The following is a 20,303-nucleotide window of genomic DNA, read 5'->3' on the forward strand; positions in this document are numbered from 1 at the left end:
TGCTTTTTCTCCACATATTTACCACCCCACCCCACCCTCACCCAGACACAGTGGCTCAGCCTCTAGTAAGCTCAACACCTCTCTCTAGAATTTTAAATCAAATGGCTGCAGGCAATACAGGATCCAGAACAATACATACTAAATCACAATTTGTGTCTGGAACACACTTTGATGTGACAAAATTACAGGGCAACAGAGAAACATTACAAGATAAATTATTTAGCTCTACTGAAATGATTAAAATAGAGACAGGATTTGAGAAAGACCCAAAATACAAAGCAAAGTTATTACTTATGTCCATTTGGTTACCATTTCTACTCTATGAGAGAAAAATCTAGAAAGAAGGACGATAAATGAAACTAACCTAAAGCCTTCTAGGCGTTTTGGCAAAGCACCGGGAGAGGTAGAGTTAGTCAGTCAAGATTCATTAGGCACTTGTGGTGCCCACAGGGGGGCAGGAAGTGCTCACGGAGCCCTGTCATCAGTTTTAGATTCTCAGAAACTCCTGAGGGACACTTCGTGTGTCTTGATAGTTTTTCCAAACACTGAACAAAGACCAGGCAGTGTTTCAAGCCTTTTTCAAATGATAAACAAACCTTTTTACCAACAAAGAACAGACACCAGGATGTCACATGTTGGTGTTCATTTATGACCTTCCTGCTTGGTGCAATTAGCCCCTTAATCCATAAACTCTTGAGCTCCTACTGTGTGCCAGCCACTAATCCAACTGCTTTTAAGGACTTCACATCGCGGTGAAGAGCAAACAGGTAAATAGAGAGATGCATTAATTTCTAATAAGTGGAATGGAAGAGGTAACCGTGAGGTGTCATGAGTAGGGGAGTGTATTTAACCCAAACTGGAAAGTGGGGAGCTCAAGAAGTCTTCCTAAAAGGAATGACATCTCTGACTAGGTTTGTTGTTGTTGTTGTTGTTGTTGTTGTTTGTTTTTTGTGTTTTTTAAAACTAGATATTAGGTCTTTAAAGTTAAGTAGGAGCTATTCTAACAAAGAAGTCAGGGTGAGTTGGTGGTGATAACGATGGCCCAGGTAGCCAAGAGGTGCTGTGGAAAGGCACAAGGAAAAACTAGCACAATCTTTGGGGACTGATATTGGGGGCTACATCTAGCATAAAGTGGAGGGCATGAAGGGTTAAGGGTGCTGAGACATGCTGAGAGGTCAATCATGTCAACGAGGTAAGTGGAAGCCAAGTCTGCAAGAGCCTTGGATGCCCTAAGGAGTATGATTGTTATCCTCAAAGCAGTTCAAAGCCATTGTAGGATTTTAGCAGGGAAGTTCACAGTTCAAGATTTGTATTCTTCTCACTGCAGCAAAGGTAGAAAATGGACCTAAGATCACAGCGGTGAAACAGTTTTACTCCACATAGAATAGGATGCCATTCCCCTCTCTGTACTCCCTAGAAGTGCAGACAGTGCAGGAGAAGACACATTTGGAAGAAAGAGGGAAAGAAGAGCTCAGTTTAGGAAACGTTAAACTTATGGTGCCTGTGCTATGTCCCAGTGAATGTGTCCACTTTGATTTACGGAAGAGGTTCAGGGTGGTGGTACAGATTGGGGAACAGGTGACTGTGGATGCCGTGGAGGCAGGGCTAATGCTCAGCTGTGATGCTCTGGCATGGCTCTGTCAGATGCTTATGGCCAGAATCTGTTTCTATTTGTCCATGCCCACCTTTGCCAGTTATTAAATATTGTGACCAGAATCTCCATATGAGATGATCCAGAATGACGGTAGGAAAGGGTTGAAGATAGAACTCTACAAAGTGTTCATGTATTTACTGGAAGACCAAAGATGAAGGGGGAGGAGGAGGAAGAAGAGGGGGAGAAAGAGGAGGAGGAAGGAGAGGTAGGAGATTTATAACAGCAAAGACCAGTAGGAATGTTTCAAACTGAGAGTTAATAGTGTCTGGGGAGGGGCACTTACACGGCTCAGTCGGTTAGGCGTCCCGACTCTTCATCTTGGCTCAGGTCGTCATCTCATGATTTGTGAGATGGAGACCTGAGTCAGGCTCTGTGCTGAGAGTGCAGAGCCTGCTTGGGATTCTCTCTCTCTCTCTCTCTCTCTGTCCCTTCCCCACTCACATGCACAATTTCTCTCTCTCTCTCTCTCTCTCTCTCTCTCTCTCTCAAAATAAATAAATAAATAAATAAATATTAAAGAAAAGATAGTGTCTGGGGAAGGGGAGCATATGAAGGAGAGAAGACCCTGGACATATTTCAATTTGAGAGAGAAAGAAAGTACGTGGATGAAGAGTAAAGCAACAGAAGAGAGAGGGGTGAACAATAGAATGACGTCCTAAAGTAAATAGGAAAAGATAAGTACAGAACCTTCTACTATGTGGATCTATGTAATTATAGGGGGAGGAACTGGGAAACGATTGAGAGAGGGGAAGTAGCAGAAAAGATAGGGAAGTTCCTCTCACGATGTACATGGCTAGAGTTTCAGCTGGGAGATTTCAGAGAGGTGATATGTAGGAAACCCAAGGAGAATGTTGTGTTTTGAAATGTGAAGAGCTCAGAGGAACCTCACCAGAGCTGGGCTGGAAAAAGTATACTTAAAAATACTCACCAAAGTTTAATCTTGTTTTTCTAATAGCTCTCTAGAGACTGGGTATAAAAACAGAAGAGGTAATCATGTGGTTTGATTTAGCAGTGGAGTTTTGCTGCTAAATGAGGCTAGATGAGGAAACAAGAAAGTTGTCAAAGAGTGTTATTAGTCATGCCTATACTTTGAGACACAAGAAAGGAGAGGAAGAACAAGGATGAATGGAGAATCAAGAAAAATTGGAGAATAGGTATGAGTATAGAAATAAGAGAGCTAGAATGATATGAAAAGGTAATGTAAAAAATGTAGATCTTTAGGATTTCACTGGAGGGGCAATTCCGAATGCTATGAGGTATCCAGAATCCTAAGCAGGCTCCAGGCTCTGAGCTGTCAGCACAGAGCCTGATGAGGGGCTCAAACTCACAAACCGTGAGATCATGACCTGAGCCAAAGTCGGACGCTTAACTGGCTGAGCCACCCAGGCACCCCTCAAGCCCAGTTCGCTTTGATTCCAAGGTCTGTGCCCCTTCAATAATGGTGGGGCTTGAGGAGCACCTGGGTGGCTCAGTTGGTTGAGAGTGGGACTTCAGCTCAGGTCATGATCTCACAGTTTGTGAGATCAAGCCTCTGTCAGCACAGAGCCCACTTTGGATCCTCTGTCTTCCTCTCTCTCTGTGCCTCCCCTGCTTGTTCTCTCTCTCTCTCTCTCAAAAATAAATAAACATTAAAAAAAATAACAGTAAGGCTTGAGAAGAAGACGGGGGCAGTGAGGCGGTGTGCCCAGCGGTTCCAGGGATCTGTCTTTTGCTTCAACAGTATTTGGACAGAACAGACCCAGGAATGCCCCCTCTACTAGCCTCTGACCACCCTCTAACCTTTTTGCCAGTGGCAACCAGAGCCATCTTCTTGGCCACCATCTGCCTCTGGGACCAACCAATACTTTCTTTCCAACTTAGCTCCTAATTACCAATCAACCATGAGCTCCCAGATTAGTTAGAAATATTACACTGAGGTGGAGGTTGCCAAAAACCTCATCGTCAACATGCATCTGAGGGCCTCCTACACCTACCTCTCTCTTGGCTTCTATTTCTACTGCAAGGATGTGGCTGGAGGGTGAGGAAGGGGGTACTTCTTCTGTGGTTGGCTGAGGAGAGGCTGGAGGGCACTGAGCTTCTCTTGAAGATGCAAAACCAGTGCAGCAGCCACACCCTCTTCTAGAACATGCAGAAGCTGTCCCAGGATGCATAGGTAAAACCCTGGACACCTTGGAAGCCACCTGGTTCTGGAAAAGAACCTGAACGAGGCCCTTTTGGATATGCATGCCCTGGGTTCTGCCTGAGTAGACTCCCATGTCTGTGACTTCCTGGAGAACCACTTTCTGGATGTAGAGGTAAAACTCATCAAGGATATGGGGAAACACCTGACTAAGATCTGCAGGCTTGTTGGCCCATAGGTTGGCTTGGCTGAGTATCTCTTCCAAAGGCTCACCCTTGGGCATGTCTCTGAAGCCCAGCTGCCCTTTGAGGGGCTCCTCGACCATATGGTTCATAAGCCTGACCATACACTGCAAAATTCTGGAGTCCCCAGATAAATAGAAGAACTCAGGAGGACTTAGGCCTCTGTAGAAGAAGCCTGCTGTGGCCTAAATGATCACATTTCTGAGGGCATGGAATGTTAGCTGATAAAAAACAATCAGGGAATGTATCATGTTGGCTCCATAAGGAAAACAATGAAGGCTTTGGCTACTAGGCAAATCATTCTCACTAGTGAAGACTCTTAAAGGTTTTGCTGATTATCTCAGTTTTCTTGACCACCATCCTTTTGGTCCTTACGGTATCTGATTTTGTCTTCTATCATGCTATATTTGACTCCTAGTATTCATCGTGTATATGTCATTACTGAATGCCCAATGAATGGCTTGTTCATCCTAACCAATTACTAAGCATATTATAGGTGCCTGATAGGTATGTCTTTGAATCTCTGGAGGAAATGATGAACGCTTTTAATGTACCATCTTGTGTTTTGTTTTCATCATCTTGTTAATATATGGTTTGCACAACATCTTATATTTTCTTTTGAGAACTTGAAGCCCAGTAGGCAGGATGTGCTCTGCGAGAGCTCTAAAAGTCATAACATAACATTTCCAGGCCTCAACTCTGTCCACCATGCACAGACAACTGGGAGAAGGAAGTGAACCTGTGGAATCTTCACAGACCTGAGTTCTCAGGCATAGCACAAAGGGAAGGAGAGTTTACAGTCCACTTTTGTTATTTACCCAAAGAGAGATTATTTGCCTTGCTGAAATAGAAATTGCATTTTCTGAAGAGCACTGAGATGGTTAATAACTCCATTTTTTCCATTTCTTTCAAGCCTGTCTAGTGAGGTGGTACATTGTTTAATCAAGAAAATCTATCTCCTCTCTAAGGACCTACCCAACTGGGAGATTCCAAAGTTGTTGACAGGTTATTTTTGAAAACTATATATCTGCTCATGAGGTGAGCTGAAGGAAAAAGAATTAATAACAAATAAATTTGCCCCAAGCTCACAATCCACTGCCTAGTCTCTAAATACCATGAAATATCTGGCCCACAGATACTACTGCTCAACTTCATCAAACAGATACATTATGAATCTTTTAACCCTCCTCAAATGATTAGCCAAAAGCGGAGGAGGAGCCAAGATGGCGGAACAGCATGAAAGTTTTTTGTGTGTCTTGCATCCATGAAATACATTCAGACCAACACCAAACCATCCTACACACCTAGAAAACTGATTGCAGGATTAACACAACAATCTGCACAACCTGAACCACAGAATTCAGCAGGTACGCGGTACGGAGAGCTGAACTTGGGGAGTGAGAAGCTGTGACAGGTAGGGAACCGCTTTTGCGGGAGGAGAGAGGACAGAGACTGGGGAGGGAGGAAGAATACGGGAAAAGCACCCCTCCCCAAAAGCAGCTGGAGAGAAAGTGGAAAATTGGAAACAGCCACAGGGACTAAACTAAAAAGGGAGAAAGGAGAAAGGAGAGGGTTTAACTTCCATTAAGACTGTAAACAAGGGGAGCACAAAGGCTGCAACTCTGCAGCTCGATACCTGGCGGTGCTCTGGTGGGAAGGGCGAATCCCCAGGAACAGAGTGGGGTCCGGGAGGTTCTTGGGCCACACAGGGAAAAGCAGTTCCACTGCTGGAAGGACATTTGGTAGAGACTGTTGAAGCCACCTGGTCCCAGCAGACCCCAGAAAAACGGCCACATTCACTGGTGCTGGAACGAGGTCGTTAAGGGTGAAGCCTGGTGCCAGATGTGTGTTGTGATTTTCCATAATCCCTGAAAAGCTGCTGCTACACTATCTCGAGAACATTTTCTGGGACAGGCTGGCAACTGGCCTCAGTCTTGGGACACTGGCAGCAGCAGGGTCCAGCAGGAGTTCCTGGGTACAGCCAATATTCGGCCATTGCTCATTCGGCCATTGCTCAGTGAGACCCTCCCGTAGAGGGGCGGAGCGGGTCAAAGCCGCAGTCCTTCAGAAGTAAGGGGCAGGGGAAAACAGCCACATCTGAGACAAAACTTGGGAGAGAGGTACTGCCTGGGGCCTGGTCACAGAGAATGAAAAAGTGGGGAGTGGACGAAACCTGAAAAGAGAGGACCAGTGCACGATTGCTGATCCAGGAGAACAGACTGGGTAGCTGGGTGGCACCATTTTCACCACTCCCGCGCATGCGTATACGCACCTACGAGCACCGCAACAATCCACCCCAGTAGGCTAGCAGCGCCATCTAGTGGAGAGCGGAGCTGTTACACTTCACCCTGCACAACTGGGCCAACTTCACTCTTCAAGAACACAAGTCTCACCGCTGGCTTAATTTATAGACTATAAAGAGCTACATAGACTGACTTCTAGGGGAAAACAAAGCAATTTCAGTCCTACTTCAATCTGTTAGCAGGTTCATCTATTCAATTTTCTTTCTTTTTTTTCTTTTTTCTTTTACAATTCTTTTCTTTTTCTTGAATACACAAAGAGAAAAAAATTCATTTTTATTTTCAATTTTTATTAAAAATCTTTGTCTTTAATTTTTATTACTATATGTTTTACTTTTGTGTAAATTTTTTCAAATTCTATTTTACTTCCATCATTTTACTTTAGTCTACTTCAGTGTATTCACCTTTTTAAATTTTCAAACAATTTCTTTTTTTTCTTTCTTTTTCTTTTTTCCCTTTTTCATTTCTTTTCTTTTTCTTGAATGCAGAGAGAGAAAAACTTAATTTTTACTTTAAATTTCTATTAAAAATATTTTTATTACTATATTTTTTGCCTTTATGTAAATTTTTTCAAATTCTATTTTACTTCCATCATTTTATTTTAGTCCACTACAGTATATTCACTTTTTCAAAATTTCAACCAATTTCTTTTTTTCTTTTTTCTCTTTTTTGTTCTTTTCTTTTTTTCTTAAACACAGAAAAAGAAAAAATTCATACTTATTTTTAATTTTTATTAAAAATATTTTTCTTTAACTTTTTTCTACTATATTCTTTACTTTTGTGTATATTTTTTCAAATTCTATTTTACCCCCATCATCTCATTTTAGTCTACTTCAGTGTATTCATTTTTTCAAATTCTCACACAATTTCCTTTTTTTTCTCCCCCCCTTTTTTTCTCTAATCTGTCAAACCTCTTTCAACATCCAGACCAAAACACACCTAGGATCTAGCATCATCTATTCGATTTGTGTGTGTGTGTGTTTTTAATTTTTAATTTTAATATTTTTGTAATTTTAATTTTTTTTAATTTCAATTCTTCTACCACATTAATTCCTTTTCTCCTTTCAAAATGACAAGATGAAGGAATTCACCCCAAAAGAAAGAGCACGAAGAAACGACAGCCAGGGATTTAACCAATACAGATACAAGCAAGATGTCTGAACCAGAATTTAGAATCACAATAATAAGAATACTAGCTGGAGTCAAAAATAGATTAGAATCCCTTTCTGCAGAGATAAAAGAAGTAAAAACTAGCCAGAATGAAATTAAAAATGCTGTAAGTGAGCTGCAATCACAGATGGATGCAGCGGCGGCAAGGATGAACAAGGCAGAACAGAGAATCAGCGATATAGAGGACAAATTTATAGAGAATAACGAAGCAGAAAAAAAGAGGGCAATTAAAGCAAAAGAGCACAATTTAAGAATTAGAGAAATCAGTGACTCATCAAAAAGGAACAACATCAGAATCATAAGGGTCCCAGAAGAGGAAGAGAGAGAAAGAGGGGTAGAAGGGTTATGTGAGCAAATCATAGCAGAAAACTTTCCTAACCCGGGGAAAGACACAGACATCAAAATCCAGGAAGCACAGAGGACCCCCCCCCATTAGATTCAACAAAAACAACCATCAACAAGGCATATCATAGTCAAATTCACAAAATACTCAGGCAAGGAGAGAATCGTGAAAGCAGCAAGGGAAAAAAAGTCCCTAACCTACAAGAGAAGACAGGTCAGGTTTGCAGCAGACCTATCCACAGAAACTTGGCAGGCCAGGAAGGAGTGGCAGGATATATTCAGTGTGTTGAATCAGAAAAATATGCAGCCAAGAATTCTTTATCCAGCAAGGCTGTCATTCAAAATAGAAGGAGAGGTAAAAAGTTCCCCAGACAAACAAAAACTAAAGGAGTTTGTGACCACTAAACCAGCCCTGCAAGAAATTTTAAGGGGGACTTTCTGAGGGGAGAAAAGATGAAAATATATTTATATAAATAAATAAATACCAAAAGCCACAAAGATTAAAAAGTATCAGAAAACATACCAGAAATTCCAACTCTACAAGCATCATAATGACAATAAATCCATATCTTTCAGTACTCACTCTCAATGTCAATGGACTCAATGCTCCAATCAAAAGACATAGGGTAACAGAATGGATAAGAAAACAAGATCCATCTATATGCTGTTTACAAGAGACCCACTTTAGACCTAAAGACACCTTCAGATTGAAAATAAGGGGATGGAGAACCATCTATCATGCTAATGGTCAACAAAAGAAAGCCAGAGTAGCCATACTTACATCAGACAATCTAGACTTTAAAATAAAGACTGTAACAACAGATGCAGAAGGGCATTATATCATAATCAAGGGGTCTATCCACCAAGAAGACCTAACAATTGTAAACATTTATGCGCCAAATGAGAAAGCACCCAAATGTATGAATCAGTTAATCACAAACATAAAGAAACTCATCGATAGTAATACTATAATAGTAGGAGACTTCAACTCCCCACTCACAGCAATAGACAGATATCTAATAAAAAAATCAACAAGGAAACAATGGCTTTGAATGACACACTGGACCAGATGGACTTAACAGATATATTCAGAACATTTCATCCTAAAGCAGCAGAATATACATTCTTCTCCAGGGCACATGGAACGTTCTCCAGAATAGACCGTATTCTGGGACACAAATCAGCCCTAAGTAAGTGCAAAAAGATCGAGAGCATACTGTGCATATTTTCAGATCACAAGGCTATGAAACTCAAAATCAACCACAAGAAAAAAATTGGAAAGGTAACAAATACTTGGAGACTGAAGAACATCCTACTAAAGAATGAATGGGCTAACCAAGTTAAAAAGTTAAAAAGGAAATTAAGAAGTATATGGAAGTCAATGAAAATGATAACAACACAACCCAAAACCTCTGGGATGCAGCAAAGGCGGTCATAAGAGGGAAGTATATAGCAATCCAGGCCTTCCTAAAGAAGGAAGAAAGATCTCAGATACACAACCTAACCTTACGCCTTAAGGAGCTGGAAAAAGAAAAGCAAATAAAACCCAAAACCTGCAGAAGACAGAAAATAATAAAGATTAGAGCAGAAATTAATGCTATTGAAACCAAAAAAAAACCAGTAGAACAGATCAATGAAACCAGAAGCTTGTTCTTTGAAAGAATTAACAAAATTGATAAACCACCAGCCAGTTTGATCAAAAAGAAAAAGGAAAGGACCCAAATAAATAAAATCAAGAATGAAAGAGGAAAGATCACAACCAACACAACAGAAATAAAAACAATAATAAGAGAATATTATGAGCAATTATATGCCAATAAAGTGGGTAATCTGGAAGAAATGGACAAATTCCTAAAAAGATATACACTACCAAAACTGAAACAGGAAGAAATAGAAAATTTGAACAGACCCATAACCAGTAAGGAAATCGAATTAGTAATCAAAAATCTGCCAAAGAGCAAGAGTCCAGGGCCAGATGGCTTTCCAGGGGAATTCTACCAAACATTTAAGGAAGAGTTGACACCTATTCTCTTGAAACAGTTCCAAAAATAGAAATGGAAGGAAAATTTCCAAACTCTTTCTATGAAGCCAGCATTGCCTTGATTCCAAAACCAGACAGAGACCCCACTAAAAAGGAGAACTATAGGCCAATTTCCCTGATGAACATGTATGCAAAAATCCTCAACAAGATATTAGCCAACCGGATCCAACAATACATTAAAAAAATTATTCACCAAGATCAAGCAGGATTTATGCCTGGGATGCAGGGCTGGTTCAATATCCGCAAAACAATTAACATGATTCATCACATCAATAAAAGAAAGGACAAGAACCATATGATCCTCTCAATAGATGCAGAGAAAGCATTTGACAAAATACAGCATCCTTTCTTGATAAAAACCCTCAAGAAAGTAGGAATAGAAGGAGCATACCTCAAGATCATAAAAGCCATATATAAACAACCCAACACTAATATCATCCTCAATGAGAAAAAACTGAGAGCTTTCCTCCTAAGGTCAGGAACGAGACAGGGATGTTCACCCTCGCCACTGTTATTCAACATAGTATTGGAAGTGTTAGCCTCTGCAATCAGACAACACAAAGAAATAAAAGGCATCCAAATCAGCCAGGAGGAGGTCAAACTTTCACTCTTCGCAGATGACATGATACTCTATATAGAAAACCCAAAAGATTCCACCAAAAAACTGCTAGAATTGATTCATGAATTCAGCAAAGTTGCAGGATATAAGATCAATGCACAGAAATCGGTTGCATTCCTATACACCAACAATGAAGCAACAGAAAGAGAAATCAAGGAATCGATCCCATTTACAGTTGCACCAAAAAACATAAAATACCCAGGAATAAATCTAACCAAAGAGGTGAAAAATATTTACACTGAAAACTATAGAAAGCTTATGAAAGAAATTGAAGAAGACACACATAAAAATGAAAAAAGATTCCATGCTCCTGGATAGGAAGAACAAATATTGTTAAAATGTCTACCCAAAGCAATCTACATATTCAATGCAATCCCTATCAAAGTAACACCAGCATTCTTCAAAGAGCTAGAACAAATAATCCTAAAATTTGTATGGAGCCAGAAAAGACCCCGAATAGCCAAAGCAATCTTGAAAAAGAAAACCAAAGCAGGAGGCATCACAATCCCAGACTTCAAGCTATACTACAAAGCTGTAATCATCAAGACGGTATGGTACTGGCACAAGAACAGACACTCAGATCAATGGAACAGAATAGAGAACCCAGAAATGGACCCACAAACGTATGGCCAACTAATATTTGACAAAGCAGGAAAGAATATCCAATGGAATAAAGACAGTCTCTTCAGCAAGCAGTGCTGACAAAGCTGGACAGCGACATGCAGAAGAATGAACCTGGACCACTTTCTTACACCAGACAGAAAGATAAACTCAAAATGGATGAAAGACCTCAATGTAAGACAGGAAGCCGTCAAAATCCTCGAGGAGAAAGCAGGCAAAAACCTCTCTGATCTTGGCCGCAGCAACTTCTTACTCAACACGTCTCTGGAGACAAGGGAAACAAATGCAAAAATGAACTACTGGGACCTCATCAAAACAAAAAACTTCTGCACAGCAAAGGAAACAATCAGCAAAACTAAAAGGCAACTGACAGAATGGGAGAAGATATTTGCAAATGACATATGAGATAAAGGGTTAATATCCAAAATCTTAAAGAACTTATCAAACTCAACACCGAAAAAACAAATAATCCAGTGAAGAAATGGGCAAAGACATGAATAGACACTTCTCCAAGGAAGACATCTAGGTGGCTAACAGGTACATGAAAAAATGCTCAACATCACTCATCATCAGGGAAATACAAATCAAATCCACAGTGAGATACCACCTTACACCTGTCAGAATGGCTAACATTAACAACTCAGGCAACTGACACATATTGGCAAGGATGCAGAGAAAGAGGGACCCTTTTGCACTGCTAGTGGGGATGCAAACTGGTGCAGCCATTCTGGAAAAAGGTATGGAGGTTCCTCAAAAACTTAAAAATAGAACTACCCTACGACTCAGCAATTGCACTACTAGTTATTTATCCAAGGGATACAGGTGTGCTGTTTTGAAAGGACACATGCACCCCAATGTTTATAGCAGCACTATCAACAATAGCCAAAGTATGGAAAGAGCCCAAATGTCCATTGATGGATGAATGGATAAAGAAGATGTGGTATATATATATATATATATATATATATGTATATATATATATATACACAATGGAGTATTACTCAGCAATCAAAAAGAATGAAATCGTGCCATTTGCAACTACGTGGATAGAACTGGAGGGTATTATGCTAAGTGAAATTAGTCAGAGAAAGACAAAAATCACATGACTTCACTCATATGAGGACTTTAAGACACAGAACAGATGAACATAAGGGAAGGGAAACAAACAATATAAAAACAGGGAGGGGGACAAAACATAAGAGACTCATAAATATGGAGAACAAACAGGGTTACTGGAGGGGTTGTGGGAGGGGGATGGGCTAAATGGGTAAGGGGCACTAAGGAATCTACTCCTGATATCATTGTTGAACTATATGCTAACTAATTTGGATGTAAATTTTAAAAAGGAAAAAATAAAATTAAAAAAAAAAAAAAGATTCACCAAAAGCCAAACAGGCCATTTTCACTCACCTTGGAGAGTAATGGCAAAGAAGGCTGGGTTAATCTGCTTCCCACACTAAGTCCTCAATTATATTCACTCATTTGACAGAATGAACTAGGGGCTCTACCATGAGACAGAACATGAATGGATCCAGGCAAAAGCTCATGGGAAACCTATCCATTGAAAATAATCAGTGTGCATACTTTGACTACCTCCAGCAGATTTACTTTTTGTTTATTCATCTGTTTGTTTTTCAGCATGCTTCACTCATCTAAATTAGGCTCCAGAATTTAGTAAGTATGAGGACAGAAACAAAGGATGGAGGAGAGTAGGGTTGATGTTGGAGAAGCTGGCTAGGGAGAGCTGAACAGTTTGTGCTTTATTCAAAGCTGGATGAGAAGCTTTGGGTAGGTCTTGAGAAGGGAGTCGTGTGATCTGACTGCTGAGGTCCCAGATAGAAGAACAAGAAGTGACACTAAATGTTTGATTTTTTTTTCTTGAGGAATAATGTTTGCTCCCATAATTTTACATAGTATTACAATTAGCTAAGCAATTACAGGACGCATGGTATGTCATTTATTCTCTGTAGCTTTCTTGTGCCAAAAGAGAAAAATACCTTTAAAAAAACCCCAAAAACTATACATTTGTTTGAAACAGGTTTATGTTTTGCGGGGTGGAGGGACATTTTTACATTGAAACTCTAGTGATACAATGGCGGCATTCATTATATGAATTTTTGATTCTTTTACTGAAGCGTATGCTTTTGCCTCTTCCCCCACCCTGCACTCTCCCACCCCAAATGGAAGAAGCAATAGAATTAAGAATGAGACATGGAATGTATCATTATTTTTGTTCATTTAACTAAGATTTTATCTCTAACTCAGAAATGTTTGTAACATTTTTATCTTCCAATTCCAATAAACATTATATTCTGATAACTAAAAATGGTAAGTTAAATGAGCAAAAACTCATTTGTTCTGGTCTTTTTTTCAGTATTTCATGTATTGGAAAATAATTATGAAAAGGAATATTAAGCCTGGTGGAAGCATCAATAATTGCTCTGGAACTAATTCTACCTAGCATGATTTCATATAGGCTTTACAGAATTCTACGAACAACCAATTTAAATTATACACGCCAAGATTTGAACCCATAAAATGACTATGCAATTAGTTCAAGGCATTGGGCGTCTGCCCCTCTCCATCATGTGTCTGCTCTTAAAGTGAATAAACATTAACAAATATCAGAAGTGACTATGACTCTCAGTCCACAAATCTACGTGGGTGTGGGAGAAATACGCACTTATTGTCTTTAAATCCAGCTAAAACCAACGCGGATCCCTCCTCCCACTCAGCCAGAAGGCAGTAGCTCTCAACAGGTTCCTTGGCTGCAAATTTCTTTCCTCGAGAAATCTCTCCTGCCACTCCCACCCCACCGCCCGCCCCCCGACTCACCCATCCTTACTTTAAAAACCATTCCCCTCTATTCTTCTCTGTCAAGGTAATCACTTCAATGAGCTCAGACTTTTTAGAAAACAAAACCAGAAATTAAAGTATATTAAAGGTGACTTTAGTTTTTGCTCTTAAAATTAATTTCTCCTAAGGGCTGGACTTCAAGACTTCATTTTAACAAACAACATACCAAAAGTATGAGGGTGTAACTTTAATGATTAAGTTACAAAAGACTGTGACTTCCTGCTGGCACTCCCTGGCCCTCTTGCTTCCTTGCTCTGGTAGAAACTGGCTGCCATGTTCTGTGCTGCTGTGTAGACAGGCCTCTGGGAAAAGAAACAACTGAAAAGAAACTGAGAGCACACGCCAGCCTGTGAGGAACTAAGGCCCTCAGCCCAACAATCCTTTCGGAACTGAATCCTGCCAATAAGCTTGAGTGAGCTGAGAGCAACTCTTTCCCCACTCAAGCTTTGAGGTGTGACCGTAGCCCTGGCCATCCTGGACCGCAGACTCTGAGACTGGAGCAAAGGACCCCGCTAAGCTGTGCACCCAGATTCCGTGGGGTATGAGGACCCAGTTAAGCTGTGCCCCCAGATTCCGTGGGGTATAAATGCATAAGACTTTGGGTGGGTCCGGAGAAGGCAGCGGTATGGTTTGGTTTTAAGATCATCTCCTGCTGTGTAGACGATGTTGGAGGGGCAGGAGTGGCTATGAGGGGAGGCTCTGGTGGTGATCCAGCGGAGAGAGATGGCTGGCTCCACCCAGGATGGCAGCGGTGGGACAGGAGGGACAGTTACGAGATTCAAGGCAGAGGCAAAAAAAAAAAAGATAACACTAAATATTTGGATCATTTTTACAGAAACTGTGAGCTATGAATGCTGTTGTTTCAAACCACTAAGACTTGGATTAATTTGTTATATAGGAGTAACTAATATAAACCACCAAGTATTTGTGGTGCCCTTGTCGAAGTATGAAGTTGAGAGCCAGTGAGGGGGCCTTACACTGTTTGCACACTGTGCCTATCAAATATCTGGGACGCCTGGGTGGCTCAGTGGGTTGAGCATCCAACTCTTGATGTTGGCTCGGGTCATGACCTCATCCTTTGTGGGTTTGAGCCCCACATGGGACTCTGTGCTAACAATGTGGAGCCTGCTTGGGATTCTCTCTCTCCCTCTCTCTTTCCCTGTTCACGTTCTCCCTCTCTTTCTCTCTCCCTCTCTCTCAAAAATAAACTTTAAAAAAATGTCATTTTCATTCTATATATTAAAAATATGTGTTGGTGAATGAAAAGTAAGTGTAAACATAGCAAAGAGACACACGTACCATAGAGAAGGCCCAGTTTGGTATGTTTGGTATGTTTGGTATTTTTATAATGTTTTGATCTGGTCAAAACTGAATAACTAGTAGTATTTTAATAAGGCATTTGAGATAAATGATGATATATTAACATTTATACCAGGGCAATATCAGCAATATGTCAAAGTAATTAAAAATGAGGTGTTTAAAGGACCCTTTATTATTAATCATCAATAAATAATATTAAGACATTAAAGTTGAGACTGAAAATTATGCAAACATAACAAAACTTCCCCCTTTATTTTCCATGTTGCTCACTATCTGGATCTTATAGAAACAATAAAGCTACATTCCAACTCTAAGTGGTGACATTTGTTCTTTTCACATCCCAGAAAGGACTCAGCTGCACTTGGAAGGAGCACACCAGTACTGATAAAGAGAAGTTTCTTCAAGGGACAAACAAGCAGTGGGAAGGCATATGGTAGGACGAATCAAACCTGCCCTGTAGAAGTGTGACCCTGAATCAACTACATTTCTCTTTTGTTTTTGGCCCTAGAACAATGTTTGTGCTGCTAATGGTCCAAGGAGTAGTTGCCAGATTAAGTATATAAAGATACAGGATGACCAGTTAAATTTTAAACTTCAGATAAACAATGAATACTTTTTCATATAAGTGTGCCCCCCACCAAATAATAATTATTATGAAAGAGGCTGAAGAGAGAAACAGAATGAAGAAGCATTCACAGGTGACACCCTGGATAACTAACTGTAGAAGCTTTGGGGTCTCTTCCTGAGGTACAAGATGGCTGGATAGGTATAGTAAGCCATCAATGTTGTGCCTCTGACTTTGCCGTGCTTTGAGTTTACTTCAACCCACATCTAAGTGGGAGCATTCCCTTTGGAGACTTAAGAAATGCATATTGCTTACCACAAGTTTCCAGCAGAGGGCAGTAAAATGTCATGAGGAAAAAGCAGGTGGTAGGCACCTGCTTTTCCAACTCCATTCAAAAGACTTCAATGAAGAGATTGCCTCCCCACCCTTTCCATGTGTGGACCAAGCTAAGGAGACCAGTAAGAGATATTGCACTTGGAGACTGGCAAGAACGGGAAGGCATCACCATTCCTAAACCTGAGAGCATAGAAGGAAATGGTGTTCTCGGAATCCATTGAAAACTGGAGTTCTAGCCCTGTGGACAGATGTCAGCCACTGCCAGAGATGCAGCCCCAAGCAGGGAGCAGGAGTAAAGATCCCAACTCTCCTTCTGCCCTTTTACTTTCCGATTGGCAGAACCCAAGTCTGTTGGCAAGGGAGCCCACGTGATGTAGTCACGAATGGTCAGGCACCGATCATGACAGGGAAGTGTGGAAAACAGATTGATCTCAGAAAAGAAAAAAGCAAAACAAAACAAAACAAACAAAAAGAGAAAAACCAGCATGGGGTCCTTTTCCTAAGTTGCACAGAGGCACAGCGTGGACAAACAGCAGCCTGCCTTTGTTAAAGAAGTATTTAAACACTCATCGGAACTTAATAAATCTGGCCTGTGAAGTCAAGTATAGTGGTATTTTTATGTATTAAATACTTAACAAGTACAAATCAGCATGCAGGATTCTGAGGTCAGAGAGACGAGTAATAACAATAGCTAACGAGTGGCTCACTCATTATGTTACAAGCACTGAACTAAATGCTTTATAGGCAATATTTTATTATATCTTCATGTCAACCCTCTCACCTAGACCCTATTATTATTGACGTTTTACACATAAAGAACTAGGATGCATAGCAGGTTAAGTAACTTGCCTATATCATGAGCTGCCCAGATGGGAAATCACATTAATCTGACTGCAGACCTTGGGCCCTGATCTAAACAAAAACATTGGTTATAGATAAATGGGGGAGAAAAGGTTAGTGATAAATGCTATGTCTGCAGTAACTGTAGGGATTTATGAAAAAAGATTGGTGGGGCAACTAACCCAGAATACAGTGGGAGAGAGGGGCAGGTGCTTATGAAAAGTCATGGGGAGTAGGGACTTTATCTTAACAATGGTGTCTGTCTTATCACCGTTCAATTATATTCTGCTTTGTAGCACAGCTATTTTGTGCACAGGCCACATGCTGGCCTTAGTGGTCCTCAGCTCTAGCTGCACATGCATGTCACCTGAAAGAAATGTCCTAGACCCCACACCAAGTCATTTAAATCAGAGTTCCTGCAGATAGACTGTTGGCATCAGTATTTTTATGTCCTCCCCAAGTGATTCTTCTTTGCAGCCAGAGGTTAGAAAAAAAATGTATTACTCTAAAATTTCGTATGAATAGGAGTAGTGCCTTATTTATTTTATAGCTTATAACTCTGCTTTACATATAGTTCAATATTTAATTGAACAAACTTGAATCAAATAGCTAAAGAGAATAATTCATGAATGGGAAGAAAATCTAACTTGGAAGGACTCAAATAAAAAAGAGGGGAATAATTTCCTTAGTCAATGTTCTTTTCTTTGAATCTGTAAAGGGCATAGGACCCTTGGGCTTTTCCCAATAGATTATCAGCGCACACTGTTTTTCTCAAGAATCACATATTCATCCAAGTGTCAGGAAATTCACTGAGCTATTTCCATCTATATCCAATAGCATGTAAGTCAGAGTTGAAATTTTTTAAAAAATCATAAAGGGTAAGACTATGTGAGAGGCCATGACCAACATGGGTGTACCTGGCAGAGACACGGTGACCTAGTAATGGTAGGAGAGGGAGCGGTGAGTGTCTGGACTACCTGGAATGGGAACATAGCTCTGGGGTTGAAGAGAAATAAACCAGAGGGAAAGAAAATAGACCAAGTCTGGGGCGCCTGGGTGGCTCAGTTGGTTAAGCGTCCGACTTCGGCTCAGGTCGTGATCTCATGGTTTGTGAGTCTGAGCCTTGCATAGGGCTCTGTGCTGACAGCTCAGAGCCTGGAGCCTGCTTCGGATTCTGAGTCTCCCTCTCTCTCTGTCCCTCCCATGCTCATGTCCTGTCTCTCTCTGTCTCTCAATAATAAATTAACGTTAAAAAAATTAAAAAAAAAAAAGACAATAGAGCAAGTCTGGTGATTTTACTGTGCTCTGTGGTACATTTTGTGGCCTCCCGGGTTGGATAAACCTATAGTGTGGATCTAGATTGAGCTAAAGCATTTCAGGAATTTTAATGAAGTAGTGCATTTGCAAGTCTGTGAAATCTATTTGCATGAGTTGCCTGGAGGAGAGAGAATGGGTGGAGAACATCTGCCTCCAGAGGTTGTGCTCCTGGGAAAGGAGAAAGGGAAGCAGAGGGCACATATCTGTCACCAGGTGCACAGGTCTCAGAGTCCAGTGGAGAGAAGTCCAAGGACAAGAGCCAGCGAGACTTGGGCTATCTTTGTTGATGGGACTAATTCCTCCAGTTGTTCAAGCCTGATAACATCCTCACCCCATTGCCAATACTTTTTGATTTAATGTGAGCAGAGGTAATATCCACTTTTTTAGGACAACCTGGATATGGCAAGTTAAACTTTTCAAAAACTAAAATAAGCAAATGAGAAAACTGGGCTTAATGAAAACTAAAGCTAAAAATTATAATATGAAGGCAGAATTAATAATGAGAGTACTCAATAAAAGTGGAACACTCATTTGGTGCTACCCTAGTAGCCAATGCAAAGGGAGAAACAGGACCTATTGGATGAAGATGAATACTGTTGATAGAAGAAACATCCACTAGTAACTCAGAAGTACAACAAATTCTTTCCAGAAGCCCCATACCTGAATATTCTCTAGAGACACCAAAGGCATCTTCTCTCCTACGAGGTAGGATATATTTAGAGATAGATAATAGGTGATGATAGGTAGATAATCAATTCCTATACTCTGATGGCAGAATTCTCCTTCCTATTTCATGTAATATGTGTAATAGAAATGTGATTTCTCCAGGTACATTGCCCTGAAATCATGTGTCTTGCCATGAAAATAAAACAAGAAAAATAAACACAATGCATATAACTCTACCCCAAATGAAATGATCAGGCATTACGGTGACCTCAGAATTTTGTTTCAGTTGACTGATTTTGTCAAAAGCTATTTGATATTATATCACCGGGAAAAATAAAGAGAACATTAATATTCACTGCACAAAAACTAACATACACAAGACTTACTGTTTTCGGTATGCTAAAGATCATTAGGAAACAAATCTGCCTTCATCAGAGCCAATATACTTAATAACTAATTTGTCAAAATTTGCTGATGTTGCAACTCTTTTTGAGAAATGAGATTTATAACACTAAGACAGGGATAGCAACGAGATTACTCCATCAAAAAAATGGCCCTTATTGTGTCCAGTTTTAAAATAGTTTGGAGTAACATCAGCAAGATGGTACAATAGGTGTTTCCAGTGCTTGTCCCCTCACAGAAATATCATTCTGGGGGCACCTGGGTGTCTCAGTCACCCAGATGCCTTGGGGTTAAGCATCTGACTCTTGGTTTTGACTCAGGTCATGATCTCATGGTTCCTGAGTTGGAGTCCTGTGTCAGGCTCAGCCCTGAGAGTGCGGGGCCTGCTTGGGATGCTCTCTCCCTCTCCCTCTCTCTGCCCCTTCCCCTGCTCTCTCTCTCTCTAAATAAACTTAAAAAAAAAAGATACCATTTTGAACAACTATCTACTCATGAAAACACCTTCACAAGAGCTAAGGATTCCAGGTAAGAGACTACAGCACCCAGATAGAGAACAGAAACAAGAACAGATGCATTGAGGAGGGTAGGAAAAACAGTTTCACATGATTCCCCCATCACTCCTCCTTCAAACCAAGCCAGCCCAGCACAGACAGAGACAGCCTCCCAGTGGGGTAAGGAGAGTGAAATGAGCACCCAGTTCATGGTGAATCCAAGAACCAAGTATTCCCTAGTGACCCCTGGTGCCAGGCCACCCTCCATGGACCCAGGCTCCAGACTGTATCCTGTGGTCCCAGCTTCCAGGCCAAACCCATTGCATTCCTCTATGGATAGAGAAAACGTGATAGATCCATTCAATGGGATATTATTCAGCCTTTTACATAAGGAATTTTTAA

General features: G+C 40.6%; 1 pseudogene; it reads left to right on the top strand.

Moving 5' to 3' along the window:
- The first annotated feature begins 3,534 nt into the window (after nucleotides 1-3,534).
- LOC128777770 (ferritin light chain-like) lies at nucleotides 3,535-4,149 on the top strand (annotated as a pseudogene).
- The last annotated feature ends 16,154 nt before the right edge of the window (nucleotides 4,150-20,303 follow it).

Source organism: Panthera pardus, unplaced genomic scaffold (assembly GCF_024362965.1).
Source record: "Panthera pardus isolate Hobbes unplaced genomic scaffold, ASM2436296v1 HiC_scaffold_17, whole genome shotgun sequence".
NCBI lineage: Eukaryota > Metazoa > Chordata > Mammalia > Carnivora > Felidae > Panthera > Panthera pardus.